At 38.6% G+C, this 22,893-nt stretch overlaps 1 long non-coding RNA gene across 5 annotated transcripts in view; it reads left to right on the plus strand.

The window, feature by feature from the left end:
* Positions 1-22,893, plus strand: part of LOC147916242 (uncharacterized) — a 50,403-nt gene that overhangs the window by 1,708 nt on the left and 25,802 nt on the right. For 3 of the 5 annotated variants that reach the window (XR_015553167.1, XR_015553166.1, XR_015553170.1), the window contains exon 2: positions 17,703-17,979. The exons of the other annotated variants lie outside the window; for them this stretch is intronic. This is a non-coding gene — a long non-coding RNA (uncharacterized LOC147916242). The remainder of the gene's footprint in view (positions 1-17,702; positions 17,980-22,893) is intronic. 5 annotated transcript variants of the gene reach the window in all.

The raw sequence follows: 22,893 nt of genomic DNA on the forward strand, positions 1-22,893 counted from the left end.
CTACTGTTCTACTAGCAGGATTATACCAAGGATTAAGGACCAAAAAAATTTAAAAAAGAAAGGTTAAAAACTGGAAAGCCTAAAACAATGGTTTTCAGGCTTAAGTGTACATCAGAATTTATGGAAGGCTTGTTAAAACACAGATTGATGGACCACACCCCTAGAGTTCTCTGATTAGGTGGTCTGGAGTGGGGCCTGGTAATTTGCATTGCTACCAAGTTCCTAGGTCGTGGTCTGGGACCCTACCTGGGGAAACCAGGTTTATAGCTTTCCTCTCCAGGCTTATCTTCTGATAAACCACGTGGATTTGCTTATATGAGACTGAAATAAAAATATTTTTCCCAACAAAGGATGTCTAATTCACTTCAGAAGGTCACACAGTGTGATGTTAGACCTGCCTGGGGGATAAAATATGGGTTTTTCATTCATTTGACAGATATGTATTGCTCACTTTCTCTGTTATGGCGGGGACTATGCTGACCCTGAATATTCAGTAGGCACAAAATAGATAGGGTCGTTGCTTTCATACAGTTTACAGTTCAGTGGAGAAATATACAAATTGTGTTAAGAGCCATGGAAAGCAGAGAGCCGGAGGCTATGAGAAATGGGGATTAGGGGGTGGCAGAATGGGATGGAAGTGGAAGATAGAGAAACTCTCTGACAAAGTGGCATTTAAAAGCTGAGGACTGGGTCCGGCCCTGTGGCATAGTGGTTAGTGGTTAAGTCCAAGCGCTCGTGTTCCACGGCCTGGGGTTCGGCCTGGGGTTCGCAGCTTCTGATCCCAGGCATGGACCTACGCACGGCTCATCAAACTATGCTGTACTGGCATCCCACATGCAGATTAGGGGAAGATGGACACAGGTGTTAGCTCAGGGCCAATCTTCCTCAGCAAAAAATAATAATAATAATAAGCTGAGGACTGAAGGGTAGTAGGAAACAGGGGAAAGGCTGAGGAAGAAGGGGAGGCCTCCAGGAATTAACAGCAGCAAGCGTCAAGACCCTGAGGTGAGAAAGAGCTTGGCCTCTTCCACAAATTGAAACAAGACCCAAAGTGATCAAAGTGAAGTAAGCCAGGGAAGATGCAACAGGAAGTGAAGCCTGAGAGATAAGGAAGAATCGAACAATGCAAGGATTTGCAGACTTCTCTAAGCATCTTAAAGTTTAGCCTAAAAAGCAACTTGGAAGCCATCAAAGAGGTTTCAACAAGAGATGTGACTGCTTTGTAGGCAACGGATCCCACCAGGTAAACAGTGAGGTGAATGGTTGTATATCATACACTGTGTGCTGTAGTTCAGGGATAGAATTATGTGAGGAGTAGCATCCAGATGGGATCAGGTATGTGCAGAGGAGACTTACTTAGGGGAATCATCATCATCATCAGTTAGTGCCTAGCACATCCTCAGCTACTCACAGAAAATAGATAAGTAAATAATCCTCGGGGAAGGCTTTCCTCAGAGATTGTCTTCCAAGAAGTCACACAGAAGTGGTTCTTTGTTCCGAGGCAGAGTTTTTTCCCCTACATTTTAGAAGATGCTAAGTGGGAATTCTTTGCTGCCTTTTCCGCCACCAGGTATTTAAGGTCATTTGAGAGAGCCTTGCCTTGCCTGAAGATGGTTCTGACTGAAGAGGAAGATGTGGCTTGGTTGGGGTGGAGTAAATGGTTGTTTCCAGCATTTCGGGTAGTAAGTCAGGAGTAGAAGGATCCTACCAAAGGGGTCCCAAGGACAGAGGTTAGGAACTTGAACAGGTCACTCAGGGAAGCCCACAGTGGTACTCCTCAAGATGGCTGCCCCCACGCTGGCCTTAGGTGGGTGGGTTGTCATGGAAGTAGTTACATCAGGGTCAGAAACTAATGCTCCTAGGGTCCAGGCAGATGATGTTGTGAGTGAAGAGGGCCATGAGGAAGGTATGGCAATGTGGAGAGCCCACATCCTGACAGAAGACAGTAGAAAACGTTGTTATGCAGCCCAGTGTTGCCAGAGCCTCCGTTTTTTCAAGTAATTTCAGAAATCTGTATTTTTATCTGTTGGTAACTAATTCTTTAAAGGCTATATCTGACCTGTGGGCTGCCAGTTTTCAACTTTTGATCTGAGAGGGTGTTTAACCTTTGCTTGTGCATTGCGTTCAAATATGAAGCTCATGTCGGTGCTAGGTACCATATCTCATTTCAGAGGCATGAAGAAACCTTCTACCATAGTCTCTTTTGCGTAGTCAAGACTGTCGTTTGTCTGTAAAGGCTGTGACTGTTAGAAATGTTTAGAAGCTTCCAACACTTGTTTAAAGTGTCATTTGTGCTTGTTCCTCATATGTCCATCCAAACTCTTTGCTTGCTTAAGACCCTTTCCACTTCCTGCTTGCTACATGCCAAATTGGTCAGCCTCTGAACTGCCGTGGTGGCTCAGCCTTGCTCAGCTGTGCAAAACCTTCAGATGCACATCAGGCCAAAGCATTTCCGACCGCCCTGTTTGCATATGCACCCTTCCTGCTCACCCTTCTCCAAATACAGAGAAGCAGAGGATGTCAGAGCTAGAAGGCCTCTTAGAGATTACCTTGTTTGATAGTAAAGGAAAGCAGTGGTGGATGGGTGGGTTTTGTTTGACTGCCCTACATCCATTCCTCCCTAATAGCACCCTGATTTCCTCTCAGTTCAGGTCAACTGGGTGCTTGGTTCTTGTCAATTTCCAAGCTGGTCCCCAACCTTTCCAGCATTTATGAGTCTTGCGATATCCTTCCAGTAAATCCCCTTTTGCTTAAGTTAGCAGTAATCAGTTTCTACTACTTGCTTCAAATTTAAGAACCCTAAGTGGTACAGAAGCCCAGAGAGTTTAAGTGATTTTCTCACTACCTCAGAGAAACCAGGGAGCAGAATCCAGACCAAAACCCAGTTCTGACCCCTTAGCAAATGCTCTGAATCTTAAAATGTCCAAGAAATTCACGTCACTTAATCTCCATTATTTTAAAATGGGAAACATTATTATTTTTTAAAAAATCAACTTAGGTACTTGCTGCAGGATGACTATTTGCAAATTGGCAGACCAATCAATTCCACAGAGAGCATTGATTCAAGCAAATAAATAAATGGTCAAGATGTCCATACAGCCTTGTGATCAGAGTGGGTGGCTGTGAACCCTGTGAACCCTGACTTCTCCCTTCTCAAATTGTGCGATCTTAGACAACTAACTTAGTGTGTAGAGAGAGCACTGAACGTGGAATCAAGAGACTTGAGTATGAGCTCTTTGAATCTGTTTCTTCATCTATCAAATTGACAGGAATACCTAACCTATAGGGTTGTTATGAAGCTTGAATTTTTCAAAAGCGTACTATAAATTATAGAATGATCTTACAGACAGATCAAGAGGAATATGGTTTAATTATAAAATAATGACTCTTTTGCTTCTTCCTTATACAGACTAAAACATCCAAATACGTGTCCTCCTCTTCAAAAAAGTCATCTTGGGGCCTGCATGCTTACTATTTTAATGCTACTATTGTACAAAATATCTTTAGAAGGTCTTCTTCAGACTTGCCTTCAGAGCGCATGGCACATTCCTTTAAATATCTTCATTGGTGACCAATCTTGGCGCTTTGTGGGTAGATTTGATTTTTAGATTTGTCCAAAAGTCATTTTTTCAGAGCCAAGCCCAATGAATAAAATGGCTGATCAACTAAGGCTATATTTTTTGATCAAAAGCTTTATGTGACTGTAAAGTAATATAACTGGTTTTCATAGATGACTGATAAATTCCTTCTGACCATAGGTCTAAAAAGAAGTTCTAGAAAGATTTTATTCAATGGCCACATGCCTTGGAAAAAAATATTATACTCATATGTTTAATTTCAGCAGAAAATATATTTCATATAGTGATGATATCTGTACAGTGTTTGAAATGAGGTCAGATTCTGTGGGATATCACCCTAGTTCCCCACACTGCCTGCAAAAAATGAATAATCTAGTTATATAAATATATTTATATAAAGTTCATATATATGATTTTTATATATAATTTTAATTTAAATATTTACATAAATATAAATATAATATTTGTATATAAATTTATATAAATATAAATATAACTCTCAATTTGAAAGAAAATAAAAGTTAGATTCCTCCTCACACACTCATATCATATTACATATAAAAACAAATTCAGATGGACTACAAATCTTCAATGCAGAGTAAAATCCGTACTCCTCATGTGGCCTGCTAAGCCCACCTGGTGCCTGCCTCGCTCTCCAACTTGTCTCCTCCTCTCCCTGACGCATTAGCCACATCAGCCTTCTCACTCTTCACACACCCACCAAGGCCATTCCCACAGCATCTTCTTCCTGGACTTCCCCTCTAATCATTAGTTATTCCTAAGTCAGTTTAAATCTCACCTCCTCAGAGAAGCTTTTCCTAACCACCCAATCTGAAATAGCCTGCCTCACTCTACCATGTCACCATGTTTTAATTCTCTGGTGAAATGCCTTGTTTATTTATTGGTTTATTTGATTGTTGTCTATCTTTCCTAACTAGAAAACATCCCCCCTAGAATTTGAAGAGGGCCTGGCACATAATAAGTACTCAACAAATATTAGTTGAATGAAGGAGTCAAGTAATAAAAACAAAACTATAAATATATTGGAAGAAAATTTAGGAAAATATTTGTATTGTCTCAAGATGGGGGAGACTTTCTTAAGTAAAAGTAGAAACCCACAGGCATTAACAGAAAGATTTGGTTACATAAACAATTATATTTCCATTGGCTAAAGGTTTTTTCTAGAAATTATAGATTAGAAGAAAATATTTGCACGACCTGGGGCAAAGATTAATATCTCTAATAGTTAAAAATGATAAGAAAAAGGCAAATAATCCAACAGAAACATTGGCAAAGGGTATCAACACAAACTCCCTACAGAGGAAATTTAAATGCACAATTAACATAGGCTTTTCGTTGCTGATAGTAAGGAAACTACAGATTAAACAATGACGGATACGATTTTTCATCCATCATTCACAACACTTAAAAGGAGAGAAAATATCCAATGATCATAAGTGTATAGGAAAATGGACATGCACGAACACTGTTACTGAGAATGTGAATTGCTATAACCTCCTACAAGGTTAACCATCAATATTTATTAAAACTTAAAATTTGTGTATATTAGTCTTAGGAATCTCATTTTGGTGACTCTTAAAATAAAGTACTGATGTTGGAGGGAGAGAAGATTATGATCATCAAGAATTATTTAAAAATTTGAAGATTTAGAAATTATCCTTCATTTCAAGTGCCTTTGTGACCAGGTAAATCTCAGGGTTTTTTTGACTTAGAAGAAGGGGAGCCTGGATCTTGAGGGACACTTGCAATCTCTTCCATATATCTTTGTTGACCTGCAGAGATACGTAGCAGAGACCGATATTTATGCTTTCTCCTTAATAACAGTACCTGGATTTTATTCAGGTGTCTATGTGCCTAGCCACAAGACTGCGTTTCTCAATCTCATTTGCAGCTGTGTAGCTGTGTGATTAAGTTATGGTTGATGAGATATAAAAGGAAGTAGTTGAGTGGAACTTCTGGAATATGTCTTTAAAGAAGACTGACTCAGGAGGAGCACCAATTTGGTTTTTTGCCCGCCACTTTTCTTACTGCCTGAAACACAAAGAAAGTGACTAGAGCTCCTCAGCCATTATGGATGATTAACTGACCTTGAGACTAGAAGCCAAATCCTAAGGAAGGTGGAGCTGAAAAATAGAAGGAGCTCAGGTCACTTATGACCCTGAATTGCCATAGAAGCCCTGAACCACCCACTTCCAGACTTATTTTACATGAGAGAAAAATAAACTCTTAGTGTTTAAGCCACTGTAATTTGGCATTTTCAGTTATATGCAGCTAAATCTAATTCTAATTGATAATACCATGATATAATGTTAAATACAAAAAGCAAGTTCCTAAGTAATATCAGACGGATATAAACTCAAATGCTTATAGGTGATAGGCCAGTACTATAAAAAGGTGGATTAGTGGAGATACAAATAATAGGAATTAGGGAGGACCATGTTAAATTGAAAAACCCATGCAGCATCAATAATATTATTACCATGTAGGCATGTAGCTCCAGATCTTCCAGTTTTTCATGTTAAATTTCCCCAGTGTTTTGCAAACAGAACATTTTCCCCACTATCTGTAGACTGCGGGCCACCAGTTAGTGACATTTGATTTGTAGTGTGATCTAATATTTGGAAAAATACCAAAAAAAGGAGGAGTAAGAGAAGGAGAAAGGAAGGAAGAGTAGGCCCTATACGTGTATATATTTATATGTGGTGTAGACATAGAAACTATATGGAAGTTTGCACATGAAACAATGGAGACCTAAAAGGGATGAGATTCAAGGGGGAGATTAACTTTTTGATTAGAACTCTGTATTTTCTGTCTTGTTACAATGAATATTAATTTTGTAATTTAAAAAAATCTAACAAGGTAGAAGGAAAATTACTGAGAAGTTACTCAGACTGGAAATCCAGCACAACTGCCACAACATAATTGTAGAAAGCTTTTAGGATAATTCAGTCTGAGTGAGTTCAGTCTGTCATAGGAACAGGTCATTAATTTAAATATTAATACCTAAAACTAGAAAATCAGATTTGAGGGGGAAAACCCAAATACTTTGTGGATAGCAGTGACTTTTGTTAGGTGTTGATGACCTGGAAGTCATTTAGAAACATATGCACCTGCCAGTTGGAGAAAAAAATGTTTCAGGAAATGGTAGCTTGATTATTTTTTAAATGAAAGATAAAAAGAAGTACATTCTTATTTCTTTAAAATCTCAATGTGGTCCAATGTGTACATCGCATTTAGGTTAACATATCATGTTTTTTTATTAAAATTGGTTCTAGTTTTAGAGGAGCTCCAATTTTTAAATATTCATTGCTTTTTTCTACTTCTGTCTTAGACATTACCATCCTCTTCAAAACACATATGCGAAAAATGTTCAGGCTTCTCATCTCAATCTAAAATGTGCATTTGGTTCCAGTTTGATGAGAAGAAACTGGATTGTGAATACATTTTTTTCTGACGTATCTATTTTTATCCTTTGGTAAATTTGACAACCTGTGACAATTCTCACATTTCTGGAACAAGTTTCCCAATTATAGAAAGAGCTAATAATAATATGATAAATAATAAATTATTTGACTGTTTTGAGATCATCCAAAATGAAGTTTATCAAACTTTCTCCTCCTGCCTTCTCCTCCCACCCCCGGCCCCTGACACACACTGAACACTGTTGTAGCATTTATGTGTAGGGAATTATGATCCTTAAATAGCAGTTAACTGCTCTAACATAGTGTCAGTGTTTTATCCATAGAGTAATAATTTTGTGAAAGCGACTTAGTATAACTCCCCAGTTTAGCAAATGAGAAAACTGGGGTACAGAAAGTTAAGTGATATATATATATAGATAGATATAGATATACATATTTCCCCCCACACAGGGAAAGATTTGCCCTGAGCTAACATCTGTTCCCAACCTTCCTCTTCTTTTTTTTTCCTCCCCAAAGCCCCAGTGCATAGTTGTATATCCTAGTTGTAAGTCCTTGTAGTTCTTCTGCGTGAGCCGCTGCCACAGCATGGCAACTGACAGATGGGTGGTATGGTTCCGTGACCAGGAAACAAACCCAGGCCACCAAAGCAGTGAGAGTGCCAAACTTTAGGCCATCAGGACTGGCTCTTAAGTGACTTATTTAAGATCTCACAACAAACTAGTAGAGTACTTCTACTTAAATATATCTCTAGAGATTCATAGAAGATAAGAGCTATATTGAAAATCCACACAATTCTTGTGTAATATAACAAATTCAATGATGCTATAAAATCTAGCATGAGGGTCTGTGGTCAAGACACTTATGGTGGGGCCGGCCCCGTGGCTTAGTGGTTGAGTGCGTGCGCTCCGCTACTGGCGGCCTGGGTTCGGATCCTGGGCGTGCACTGACGCACCGCTTCTCCGGCCATGCTGAGGCCGTGTCCCACATACAGCAACTAGAAGGATGTGCAGCTATGACATACAACTATCTACTGGGGCTTTGGGGGAAAAAAATAAATAAATAAAATTAAAAAAAAAAAAAAGACACTTATGGTGGTAAATGAGAGAAACCAAACTCAAACCAGCTTAAGAATAAAAAGGAATTTTTTCTTTAGAGTGAGTAGAGCTCAAATAAGTGTAAATTCCAAGGGTTAAATCCAAGCATAAATTCCTAACTGGGTTCAGGCATAGCTGGATGCAAAGGCTCAAAAATATCAGAATCTGCCCCTTTTTCTCCTTTGGCTTTGCTTGCCACTGTGTTGGTTTCATTCTCAGGCAGCTTTACTCACACAGTGGCAGAAATGGCTGACGTTCTAACAGTTTATCAACCCCAGTGCACAGAGTCCATCTTTCTCAGTGGTCTGACTCTCGCTGGCTGGCTTGGATCAGGTGTCCTCCCTGAGCCCTTCACTGTGACTCCAGTTGGCCCAGCCTGGGTCACATGCCCTCCCTTCATCAGTCCCCCCAAAAGAGCCACATGGACAGACAGTGGAGGAGGGGTAGTCACAAAGGGAAAAATAAGTGTTTATCACCCAAAGATAGGTAATGAATGTAAGGCAATCAAACACAAAGTCCATTAAAAATCCCATTTATGTTTACATTGAACTGTGAACTGATACAACTAAGTGTTAATTTCTTGCTTAGTGGTTGAGGGTTCATGATATGTTCATTAAAAAACAAACAAACAAAAGAAACTGGGGCCGGCCCAGTGGGCTAGTGGTTAAGTTCAGCATGCTCTGCTTCGGCAGCCTGGGTTCAGTTCCTGGGTATGGACCTACACCACTCATCGGCAGCCATCCTGTGGTGGTGACCCACATACAGGATAGAGGAAGACTGGCATGGATGTTAGCTCAGGGCAAATCTTCCTCAGCAAAAAAAAAAAAAAAAAAAAAAAAAAAAAACTGAAGAAGAGGATACTGAAAAAGCAGAAAAATAGAAATACACTGAAAAATATTGACTTTGCCAAAAAAAAAAAACCAAGATGCATTGGGTATGTTTATATTGTCAGCCCGTAAATGAACACAAAGGCAAATGAAAAATAAAAATGTTGGCTATCTGCCAAACATTACATTAATCTAAATGTTTAATCATTCCCTCAATCCTGCACTGAGAAAGCAATCATTATATTTTTGCAGTAGCATGTGTTCATTTTGGTTTCCATTTCATCTCAAATGCTGATGAGCTTGTGCTAGCTTCACTTAATAGTGTTGTATTGGAAGGTTTATAATTATTCAGTTCATAAAGAGAATGGCCTATACATGGCCAATTTTTATCATAGCATAACTAGAACTCTGCTCATTCATTTGTCCATTCGTTCATTTATTTATGTTATGTGCCACTTATGAATCAGGAACAAGGCTGGACACCAAGATTAAAGAGATGAGTAATCTGCCGCCCCACCCCTTGAAGAAGTCAAAGTACAATAAGGGAAACAGACAAGTAAAACTTAAAGGACACCATGAGATGGGATTTGCACAGAGCTTTAGAAGCAGAAGAGGACTCATAGGTCACTCATCTGAGAGATCAGGGAAGGCTTCAAGAAGCCTTCAAGAAGAATGCTTAGGGAATGCTTTCCAGGGTGGAGAAGGATGTGAAAGGCAATTCTGCAGAGAATAACATGTGTAGTGACACAGAGGCTTAAAAGAACCCTGGGAGTTTCAAAAGTGGGTTACCACTGTGGCTGTGGTACAGGGTGTGTACAGCGGAAGAGTCAATGTGAATGACTTTGTGTGCTAAGTTTGGACTTTATCTAGCAGTTCTAAAACTCTGGTCCCACAGCTAGAACCAGGCTGACAGGAAAGAGATTGGGAGAACTTGTTAAAAATACGAATTGCCCAGACCCCACTTCTGGAAATTGTCATTCAAGAGGAATCTGTTTTAAAAAAAAAGTTGCTTACATGATTCTGGAGCACATCCAAGTCTGAGAACTACTGTGTGTGGGCAATGGGGATCCATCAGAGGTACTGGGAAAGAGAATAACATGTTTTGGAAAGATAGCTCTTTTGCCAATGGAAAGTTGCAGTAGAGCAGGTCAAAACGGGAGATGGAGAGACCTGATAGGAGACCGTTGTGATAGAACAAATTAAGAAATGGCGAGCACCTGCACTGCAGCAGAGGCAGTGGGGGTGCAGAGGAGGCGAATGTTCAGAGATATTTCTGAGAAATATAATCCGCAAAGCTAGATGATCTTTTTGATGTGGGAAGTGAAGTGTGTGTGTGGGGGCGGCTGGGTGGAATTCTAGTTTGTAAAGGGTACCCTTGAGAACTGGGAGTGAGAGGTAAGCAGCAGGCGTGGCTGTGTGTACAGAAGCGTGATGTTAGCTCAAGGTGTGAGACCGGGCTGGAGCTTGCCATGGGCAGGAGGCCAAGGCTTGGGACTGAGCTGGTCAAGTTGCAGAGGCTTAGATCTGTGAAGCCTGAGGTTGAAAACTTGCTGACAACTCCTCGCCTGGGGATGCCTCCCATCTTTGTGCCACCCGTGGTCCCTTCCAGATATCATCTCTCATAGCCCCTGTAGCAGCCTCTTAGGCTTTTTCTCTAGGTTACAAACTTCCTGAAGCCAGAAATTATCTTCTCAGAGCCTAGCCTTGTTCCTGCACGTATTTGATGCTCACATTTCTAGGTGAGTGAATTTTACTAATTACCTAGATAATTGCAGCTACAATAGCCTCATTATATCTGTATCGGCTTTGGCCCTCATTTGTGTGTGTATGTGTTTATATATACTTGTATTTCTGTAATTCTACATGCTTCTTGTATTTCTTTCCAAAATGTACATTTTTATGATGAATAAGAGTATGAAAAACACATTGCTTTCTTCCAAACATTAATTATTGCAAGATGCTGTGTAATTAGTGGAACAGGCATCTCCTACAGATATTAATTTAGATTCCACCAAAAAGAGCTTGACTAATAAAAAATTATTTTAAAAACTTTCAATCTAATTAATTATAGACAAGGAATAATTTTCAATTCAGTTATCTAAATAAGCGTATATGGATCCAGAGAGATTATTTTTAAGTGGAGTGTTATGATTGCTTTCAAGTATCTATTTATCTTTTCCTCATATGGTGCTACATGGAATAAATGAGAGGCTTTTCTCAAGCCCCAAAAGAGTCACTGCCATGAAGGATAAATAATATAAGGACAGAAAATGTAAGACTAACTTAAAAGTTGTGTTACTCTTTATGTATAACCTTTGTTCTATTCATTGATTGGGTGATTTCTTTTTTGTTTATTCTGCATTATCTTTGCCTTCCTCATTTGCAGATAAGTACCTAAGTAGCTAAGGTACCTTAGGTACTCTGAGTACCTAAGAGCAACATCCTACTTAAAGAGTTTAAAATCAACAGAAAACTCAAATGCATAGTCACAACTTTTCTTTATAATCTACTCTCATGAGAAAGAGAATGATAAGTAGGCAAGCTAATATCAGTGATTTCTGAGTACAATTACCAAGCAGATGTGGAAATTAACTTCAGATAACCAAAAAATGTAAAATGGCGAAGATATTGGCAGAAACTCTTAGTTTTTTCAAGAAAAGTATTTTTGGATTCTAATGCCTGCATTTCACACTGGTTATTTGGAATGAATTCCTACATCTAGATAACAAATTGCACCTCTCTAAGCCTATTTGACCCTTTGTTACATCCCTGTGTGTGTTGATGTTCTAGCCCCTTGATATGGCCTAATTATCATGAAATTCTATAACTTTCTGTTTCCCTGATCTCCAGGAGACTACTTTATGCTTCTCTACTTATAATTTATTATGTGTATGTGCTAGTCCTCTATATTGACTCAACTCCTATTTATGACCCTGTATTCTGTATGCAATTTCCATCATACCTTACTGACTGCCCAACCTCTGATTTTTGGCTTCTCTGACCTGCTTTGACCTTTTGCTACCCAAACGCAATACAAATACTGCATTAGCCTTAATGTACTGGTCATTTGCCTACTTGCTCTCAAATCCATTCATTCCTTGTCCTTTTCTTACTGTGTCTGTATGGAAGGAAGCTGATTCTTGCCAACTCAATTTCCTAGACTCACTTGCCTATGCTGAAAGGGAATTAGGACGATGAAAGATAAAAAGATAAAGTAGGAACACTGGCCGAAGAAGAGGAGAAGCCAAGATATTAAGATATATTTCTCCATCTCTGATTCAGGGAGCTTCTGTCACAGTGGCTACTTCTCCTCTATTCCCATTCTAGGTCCAGCCAGGGACAATCGCTCCAGGGCCCTGTTAACCCAGCTCCTCTGTTGGTCTCCCCAGCCCTAGGGATAGAAGACCGAGGCTTTCTGCTATCGCTACTCTGTGGAGTACCTCTCCTTCCCCAATTTGGCTTTCTGGCCCTTCCATACCTTTGTAACTAGTTCCTGGTGTTAAATTCCCTCAACTGAACTACCTCACTTGGGCTCTGGTTTCTGACTGGACCCCATCTCACACACGAGGTGATGATACCTGGCAAGTTGTGATTGTCATATTCACAGAAGAACTCACGTAGGTATCGCAAGGCTCACATCCCAAAATGTCCAGCAGAGATATAAAATAACTGATGAACTTGCTGTTGAAAATATATAATACAATGGAAACAGAGTCATTTAATGTTCTCAAAAGCCAGTTTCATTTAGTTCTTATCTTCATTCATTAGTAATCTCTCATCAATAGGGAAACTGTGGGGAATGGAGCAGTGTGAACAAAGAATCATGCCCACGCTGAGTCCAAAATAGTTCCAAGTAGATTTGCCTGCACAAAAGAAGGATGTAATCAGCACCCAGAGTAGGTAACAAAACATATTTAGCACTGCTAATGTTAAATAACAATGAAGACCCCTGCTGCTCTCCCCACAGAAACTCTCTCTCTGCATTAATTTGACCTTCCTGTGCCACAGAAGCAATCAAACTCATTGCATAGAAGAGTCCAAGACAGTCGTCAGTGACCTAAATGGCCTAGGAGTGACACATCCTTTGAGATAGGTTTCAAGATCAGACTTTTGCCCTCTGTGAAATGTTGAGGCTGTGGTTTCATTCACCCAAGCCTTGGGTAGGATTCAGTTCATCATCGTGTCTAGCTTCTAAGTAAATCCTTTTCTGGTTTTATTGAAATCGAGCAGAACTAGAAGCCACAAAGGGGCCTAGTTTTATTCTTTAACCAGTGATGGGCCACTTATTAGTTTCCTGCCGCTGCTGTAACAAAGTACCACAAACTAGGTGGCTTAAACAACAGAAATTGATTGTCTTGTAGTTCTGGAGGCTGGAAGTCTGAGATCAAGGTGTTGGTGGGATTGCTTCCTTCTGAGTGCTATGAGGGAAGGATCCATTCCAGGCCTCTCACCTGGTTTCTAGTGGTTGGCTTGCCATCTTCAGTGTTCCTTGGCTTGCAGAATCATCATCCTGCTCTGCCTTCATCTTCACAGGCGGTCTCCCTGTGTGTGTGTGTCTGTCTCTGTTTCCAAATTTCCCCTTACAAATCATATTGGATTAGTACCCATCCTAATGACCTCACTTTAACTTTATTACCTCTATAAAGACCCTATCTCCAAAATAAGTCACATTTTGAGGTACAGGGGGTTAGAACTCCAACATATCTTTTTGAGAAGGACAAAATTCAACCCATAACAGGCCATTTACACAGATTAGCTCACCATCTCTTGCTGAACTCTTCTTTCCACACCCACATACCCATTTCTCTCCACCAAAGTCTTCTGGCAGAACCTGTGGTCAGGAAAACATCTGGTAGACTCATTCACACTGAGGTATAATTGGCCAAAATTGTCTTTGTCTATTAATAAAGTACAACGATCCAAAAGGATATAAAGCAACAATAAGAAACTGATAAAGTTTAATATGTTGTTCCTCCTAGAAATACCTACATTGTAACAAATCACAGGGAATTATACCCATTCCCCCCTTAACATAAATAGTAGCAACACTTGGGGTTATGAGAAAAAAATTCTTAAGAAATGCTTGATTTTCCTTATAATTAACATAAAATCTGCATTTTTTATTAATGGCAAATAAGGTTGAATTCCATGTTGTTGATACAATGATATGCACTCATAATTCCTTACTAAAGATTACGGTAAATTTCTTCTTTATCACTAATAAAAAATATAAACACTCTTAAAGGAACTGCAAACTTGGTAGCTACTGCCACATTATCTATTTCATAAGTGGTTCAAAGGCTATGAAATCAGCAAGATATTTGAACCACTCAAATCAACAATGGCTTTCTTCTAAGTCCATCCCTTCTAAAATTGCATTTAGGAGTCATTTTTGCACCCAATAAAAGATTTATTTTTTCTACTTCAAGAATGTGGGCAATGATAGCACAGCTATCATACTTTAAAAAAATTTATATAAGCTGACACTAATAACTAAAACATAAAATAGGAAAATTTGACTTTATGTGTTGTGCTCTAAAATACAGTTGATTCTTATTATTTGCAGTAGTTATAGTCTATAAAGTTGCTACGAACTCTGAATTTGCAAATACTGAACCAGTGCTCCTAAGGGAAATGCAGGGTTAGGTTCCTGCCAGCCTCTCGTCACAACATTTTTGTCAACTGAACCCATAACTTTGGTTTATGTGTGTTTCTGTTTAAAGACACATTACTTAATATATTTCGTTGATACATTAACATTGAACTCATGGCCAACAGTGCTATATAGCTCATGCCTGAATGAAGCTTATCTAACACTGTATTTTCTCCATAAGGACATCACAGCCTTCTTGTGCTTAGGAACACTAGATAGCACTTCAACACTATGCCTGGGGGCCATTTTAAAATAGCAAAATCAATAACAAAAAGCATAGAAATGTGAAAAACATAGCATTAAATAGACTGCAAAAAGGACACTTGGTTACAATATAAGAGCTGAAACAAGAAGGCAAAATGTCACTTTGTTTGACCTCAATTGTGAACATGAGCAATCAGCAACTCAAATTTCAATTTGTCCCTGTGGCCTAGTGATTAAGTTCGTGCCCTCCGCTTTGGCTTTGCAGGTGTAGATCCCGGGCACAGACCTACAACACTCATCAGCCATGCTGTGGCGGCAACCCACAAGCCAAATAGAGGAATATTGGCACAGATGTTAGCTCAGGGTGAATCTTCCGCAGCAAAAAAAAAAAAAAATCTGTGAAGCGCAATACAATGAGGTATGCCTGTACACACTCCAAGCCTTTAGTCCTTTCAAAACATTGGCTTTGAAATTTCAAAAGCTTAATCTTTTTCCTTGAACAGACTCTTCTCTTAAACACCTCCCTGCTTATGGTTTGAAAGTCCATTTTGAAATGCCAAAAAAATCAAGAATCAACTCTGCGTTTTCTTTCATTCTTTTCTTAAGGCAACAAAGGCAAAATAATTAGTAGCCTGAGGGTTAAGTGAGGGAAGGGGTAGAGAAAACAGAAAAGAACATGGGAAAAGAAGAAAACATCAGTTAATGTTCAAAATACTATCCTGCCACATACATTTTCTTTCCTCAACACAGCTTCTCAGGTAGGTCTCAAACTTGAACTGCCCAGGAGAGTTGCACAGACCCCACTTTATTTGAAGAATATTACTCTGGACCAATGGAAATGGTTAACCCCTATGATTACATTCATTATCATTTGTGAACACATTCAGAATGAAGTAAGAGCTTGCAATCCTACAAAATAGAGGGGAATCTTTTAGGCAAATAAAACTGAGATTTACTTTTCAACCAAGAGTTGAATAGCAACTTCGTGCTGTTTGAATAGCAAAGCCCATTGTGACTGCAGCTCTGTGGCCCTTTTGCTTTGCCTAGGAAGCAGTTCTTTTAGACACTGGGGTGCTGGGCCATTATTTAGGCAAGACTCACTTAAGATAGAAATCCATCAAAATGACTTGACAAATCAGGGAGGAGAGTCAAGCAAACTGTACTGCTACATTGCATCTAAATTGCAAAGGAGAGGAGGGATGGGGAAAAAAGTGTAATTAGAAGCATTTTAAGCTCCCTTGTGGGAAGAATAGCACAACATTCTTTATTTGACATTGTAGTGGGAATTTGGAGTTCTAAGGAGACAGGGATAGGGCTAAGGGAACACAGAAAAGAGAAGAATGAAAGGAAGAAGGCACAATGTGCTCTCAGACTCACAGGGAAAGTGCTGGATCAGACACCTCAAAGATTCAGAGAAACAGTTCTAGGAGAAAGGAATAGTAAAGTAACATTTTCCCTAAGTACAATGAGAGATGTCAGGCTGGAGAGAGAAGAATGAGAGATGATAGGGGAGGGTGTGACAGGGCAGAAAAAAACTGAAATGGAAGCAGATGGAATATTTACAAAGGATAGAATGAAAATTTATTTTTTTAAGTAAAAATATTTCACTAGTATAAAGTCTCTAGGCAAGCCATTAATGTTTAATTTAGATTACACAGCTTTATCAGGCTCACTATGTATTTTTCTAAAAATACTTTAAAAGTACTGCCCAACCTTCTTGGCCACTGTTCAGGGTATGATTATGGAGCCTCATATAGACCCGGAGAGTTTCTTTTGAAGGCTAATTTTGTTCTCTACCTGATCCTGCCAAACTGAGAAAATAAATGGAGTTGTTTATTCAGGAAGGAGCAACTCTCAAAACTGCTCCATATATAATGTTATAAACCAATGTTACCCCAATAAAAAAAATCTGTTTAATCCCTAGTATAAAAAAAAAATGCTCCAGTTCTTAAAAGAGAGGCAAAAATACCAATGTTTCAAGTTTCTCTTATAAAAGCTTTCTTGTACAAATAATCCCTCACAGTTGTTTAGCACTTCACGCTTTTGAAGCACTTTCAGATGTATTACCTCATTTGAATTTCAGTGAATTCTATCATAAAAGACATTTTCTATATCACATTTTTTAATGTATATTTTACTGTAACTTTTTTTTGGCTTTTGCTGGGAAAGATTCGCCCTGAGCTAATATCTGTTGCCAATCTTCCACTTTTTTTGTTTTTCCTCCCCAAAGCCCCAGTACATAGTTGTATATTCTAGTTGTAAGTCCTTCTAGTTCTTCTATGTGGACCGCTGCCACAGCATGGCTACTGACAGATGAGTGGTGTGGTACCATGCCCAGAACAAAGCCCAGGCTGCCAAAGTGGAGTGTGCCAGACTTTAACCACTAGGCCATCAGGGCTGGCTCTATATGACATGTTTTTGCATTGTGCTTTTTCCACTACCAAAACCAATAAAACATTAGATATAGTGAGTTAGTTTCTTATACCCTCGATACTCTCAACCTTTCACTGTTTTCACTTTCTCTTTCCTCCAGAATAGAGAGCATTTTGTGCTGCTGGTTGGTTCTCTTGACTCTCCAAATACTCACCATATACTATAATCCCAAAATAGCCCAGATTCATACCTTGATTCCAAAGAAGACCATCCCAATCAGCTCTGTAATTATGCAACAACAAACACGGATATCACCAGCCAACCAACATCGCTCAGATCTTTTACTTTGCTATTTTGGGACAGAAACAGTTTAAGTGTTTTGGCTTTAAAAGATCTACCCCCTTTCTCCTCTCCTAAAGCTCATCTGTGAGGGACTCCTAGGCCTGTGCCTCTCTCTGGGTCAGGTTCCCTGCTTTTCCACTCCACACTCTATCTTAGGTCTCTAATAGTCTTTATGTTTTCTTTAACAGCACATACGAAGAATTAGGGTCTTAGCCTCTTGGAAAAGACTTGGCCTTTATTCCCTATGGAAGAAAGGAAAGAAATTCCCTGTGAACATAACATGGTAGATGTTAATTCTCTGTGTAAAGGAGAGAACAAAGCTGGGAGAACTGGACTGGAAGGTAGGAAGAAGATGCTTCAACAAAACAACTGATCTCTCTGTGACAGACAGTGGCTGGGTTTCAACAAGGACATACTAAGTACATATATTGGCCAAATACTGCATTAGAGGCCAGAGATACGAAGGTGAGTAGAACATGGTCCCTCTCTTAAGGACTTCAAAGCCCCCTAGCAGGGAAGGACAAATGAAACACACAGTGCAACACATCATGATTGTGACTGACACTAAAAGAACTCAAAATGAAAAGTACTCTGGGGTCATAGAGGGGGAATGGTCAACTCTACTGGGGGTAACCTGATGCTAATTAGGATCTCCATATTGGTTCTAGCTAGCAGTTATTTTGTGAAAATGAAATAAATTATGGATTTTATTGACATTTCTGGTCTGTCCTAATTCTTTTGTTTTTTCTTAATGATCTTTTCAATTTATACATAAATTTATGTTTTACAAATATATATATGTATATATGTGTATGTGTGTGCATATGTACATATGTCTGTGTGTATGTGTATATATATGTATGTACATATATGTATTAGAAATATTGTGCTTTCTTTTGTGACTTTTGCTTCTGCTTCTCTGGCATATGTTCAAGTGTTTAAATATGCCTGAAGCTATGCTTCTTCTACGTTGTAGATATAAATGGTGAGTTCTTCTACATAAGCTGAAACTGGAGTCAGTATGCATTAATCTTTTTTTTTTGCAAGGAAGGATTCACCCTAAGCTAACATCTGTTGCCAATCTTCCTCTTTTTTTCCCCCCAAACCCCCCAATGCATGGTTGTATATCCTAGTTGTAAGTCCTCCTAGTTCTTTTTTGTGAGCCATGGCCAGAGCATGGCAACTGACAGACGAGTGGTGTGATTCTGTGACTGGGAACAGAACCCAGGCTGCTGAAGTGGTAAGAGTGCCAAACTTGAACCACTAGGCCATCAGGGCTGGCCCAGTATGCGTTGATCTTTTGACATTAACCCCCAAAATACCTTCCTTTCTTCCTTTCTAAGACTTCCATCTTTATTTTCTGATCTGTATTTTCCTCACCATGCTTGCCATATAGTTTGCCAGCAGCACGCAGCCCATAACCCTGAAGAGGCCCAGTATTGTGGTCTTAGTGTGCAGCCCCTGTTCTTACCTTCAAAGCCCCATGCAATTCTACAGCTTCCAAATAGGCTTGCACTTTGGAAAGTGCTGCTGTCTTTATTGTGAGGAGATGCTCTCTGCACTGCACTGCTCTCTTGATAGTCCTCAAGAGTATTTTCTGTTCCTAGTATATTTGCTGGAGCTCTCAGATTCAACATGCCTAAAGCTGTCCCTCCTTGAGCTGTCTCTGAATCACAATGCTCCAAGGAGAAAGGATTTATCATGCTCACATTTTAACAGGAAGAGAGCTTGAAGTAGTGGAACCTGTAAAGACTCCTTAACTGGACCGAAGACTCTACTTTCTGGGCAGTCCCAGTAAGCGCCCTCCCCAGTTGCTGCTACTTGATCATTCCATACCCACTCTTGGGGAGTGGAGCAGCCTTGGTTGAAGCTTTCCTCACATCTCTCTATTATATGGGCCACAAAAACACATTGCAAACGATAATGCATTATACAAACGTACAGTATTATTGCAATTATGCTAGAAACAGCAACCCGTTAAAGTGTAAAGTCTTTCTGCATAGATCACACCCATCCCTCGTTCCTTTATCACCACTTACATGGACTACTTTGGGACTAAGTTGCATTGTTGTTCCTTGGGGCCATTAAGAGGCTACCCATGTGACTGCAAAAGCGTCCAAAGGAGACTTCAACCTTTCAGGAATATTCTTTCACTAAAAAATTGTATATATGTTGAACATTAATTGTGAGTACATGTGCATTTTTATTATCATCTATTTTTTCTGCACTTGTAAGTGTCTTCAAATTAAAAAATTAAGAATCTCCCTGAGCAGAACTGCATACCTGCTAAAACATACATAATTAATGTATGAGAAACAGGGACCCAATTCTGCTGAATCGTCTGGCTCCCAAAGGTATCTTCTAAATCTCCCACACTTAACTTTTTTCTTTTAAAAATGTTTATCTTCTAATTTTTTAGCATCCTTTCCCCTATTTATGCTGAGAATACCCACTGTGCTTGTAGGAGCATATTTACAATAATAGGCAACTGGAAACAATAGGTCCTAGATGCAGACATTGAGGATAGTAAGTCTAATGACAGAAATTGTGTCAATGTAAATGCTCAATTTTAAAAGTGGCATACTGAATTGTATATTATACTATGATTAAAACTGCATAAATATTGTATACGTTTGTGTGTGTACGTGTGTAGAGGGGGCTGGATAAAATTGGAAAGGAATATGAAGAAACAAAAAATTACTATATAGTCATATGGGAATTATGGGTGACTTAAAAAAAAATTCCTTCTAACAATTTAAAGTCTATTTAGTAATAAAAACAATGAATGTCCTTACATTTATTTCTTCATGCCATTAAGCTCTCCTTTGTCTCCCATTCTTTTAACTTTCTTTTGTGACTCTTGCTTCCTTATCTCTGGCATGTGCTTAAGTGTAGATGCTACAGTTCTTCTAGCTATAAATGGTGATTTCTTCTACATAAGTGGAAAATGGGGTCAGTACACAAATCTCTGTCCCTTCTTCCCTAAATTTCATTTCTCTGAAGTCTCATCTGTACTGTTGAGCACCACAAGGATCAGCCTTGCCTCCTGTTTCTGATATTCTCTTTCTACCTACACTGGGAGTGTAGTGAGGCAACTCTGCAAGGGAATGTCCTCTGCAATTTCAGCCCTTCATTGCTTTGCTCAGATGGTCCAATCTTAAATATGTCTAGGTGCAAAATCAAAAATCACCTCCTGTTTCTCTCCTTTGATGTATCCCATAATTCCTCTTAAGGCTCCAAGCTATTATTTTTCACCCTTTATGGTATATTTTGTGCCTTATGAGTCATGTTCCTGGAACTTTTTGCTTGCTTTGCAGTAAGATTTGCCTAAAAATCTGAGAATTTAGAAAAATTAGTGCTTCCAAATTCCCAGTAGCTTCTATTTTACTTTTGAAAATGTCATTGTTAATATATATTGTCATTATATAATATGATATATAATATATAATTTATATAATATATTATATCAATATATAATATTTCATATGTATGGCTGCCAAAGTATGTGTCAAAAATATAAAATCATGTATTAGAGTGATAAACACTGAATTACTGAGAGAGGTATTGATGTAATGAAAAACACTGGGATGGAAGAGAAATAGAGCCAGTCATTAGTACAGGGGCCCTCAATGGACTGGCAATATTTTCTTTTTTTAAAAGGAAAGCAAATATGTTACAATGTTAAGATTTGATAAAGCTGATGGTGGATGCCTGTATGTTCCTATATTAGTCTCTATTATTGTCTGTGTGCAGGAACTATTTCATAATTTTTTAAAATGTCGTTGTTAAAATTTCTTATTCCATTGTGCTAGTCATTTGAATGTTTTCGTTGAGATATTACAGAAAATAGCAGTGAGAGACTTTTGGAAATGAAAGGGGAGGGTACCTATACAAAATGAGGAGTTGAGAGATACAGGTTACAGTTTATGGAATAGGAAACAGAAGTACATATATTAAGAAAGTTACAAAGAGGAACTAAAGTAAAAGTATTACCTAAGATTACAATAGAGGAATTAAAAATAGTGAGACATTCATATTGAGAGGGGGAGGGTGTAAGTGAACTAAGCTCTCGTCTATCAGAATGGGAAGGAAGTCCACAGATAAAGTCTGTCCGTTTGATAAATAAAGAAGTGGCAATATGACTGTATTATTGAGAGATAGGGAAGTGACCACCCAGAAGAATTTAAAAACTGTAGCTGTTAAAAAGTTACGTTTGCTTGCTTCTCAAATGTGGGCCCAGGGTTTTGGTGGAAAGCAAGGGGTACGGCAGGGCTGGGATGTAACCGCAAAGCATTCTTACCTTTTGCGATAAGCTCTTCAGCACCGTTGTTTTTTTGTAAATGTGCACATGTACTGCTTTGATTTAAATTTTTTTTTAAAAGATAACACAATAGTAAAACCATCAGATCCAAGAAAATATCTTTCTCTTCAATCATCTGATCAAGTTAATATTCACTTCTTAAGCTATGTTGCCAGCTTGCTAATAAATTATTTACATCTTCATCCTTTAGTTGGCATCCTGGAATTATCATTTATTTGTTTTTATTTTTCTGTTTCTTTTCTTTCTTTTAATTTTTGCCCTCTGCAAACATTTTAGAAATGGTTTTTCTATACAAAAGTTTGAAAACTATTTATCCATTTATGGAAACCTTGTTTCTGATAGAGTATTAAGTGAAACAAGGAAGGCTCCCACAATTCAACTGGTTGAAAACATGCCTAAGTACATAGAGATAGAAAGTAGAGCCAGGAGCTGGAGGGATGGGGAATAGAGAGTAACTGCTAATGAGATTTTTTGGGGGTTTGGGGTGATGAAAATATTTTGGACCCAGAGAGTGGTGATGGTTTCACATCTTTGTGAATATACTAAAATGACTGAATTGTACACTTTAAAGGAGTGAATTTTATGATACGTGAAATATGTCTAAATAAAAAAGTATACCTATGAAAAATACTACAGGGGAATAAACTAAAATGATAGTCATTGTGTTATACTTGGGGAGTATTTTTTCTATCTTCTACTTCCCTAAAGTTTTGGTAATGTGATTTTACTTTCATAATTTCAGAAATATTTTAAAGTAACATCATTAGCCTCAGTGTATGGGTACCATCTTCACGTGTCTAATTTTTTCTCCTAATTCCTAACACTTTTTATTTTCCCGTGCACTCTGAAGTGCATAATTGTCCACATTTTAATCTGTTTTATTTATAGTTTTGGATTTGGTGTTTCTCTCATTCTTGTTTGACTTTTTATTTTTCTTTTCATCATCTTGATGCTGCCAAATCTTTACTTACAGTTTGCTCCTTCTGCTCTGTTTTCTTCACTCACTATACCACTGCTTTGCTGCTTTCCTTGAGAGCTTTCCCTGAAATATATATAAA

This window comes from Ceratotherium simum, chromosome 9, assembly GCF_057802395.1.
Source record: "Ceratotherium simum simum isolate JZ-2026a chromosome 9, ASM5780239v1, whole genome shotgun sequence".
In the NCBI taxonomy this organism is placed as follows: Eukaryota; Metazoa; Chordata; class Mammalia; order Perissodactyla; family Rhinocerotidae; genus Ceratotherium; species Ceratotherium simum.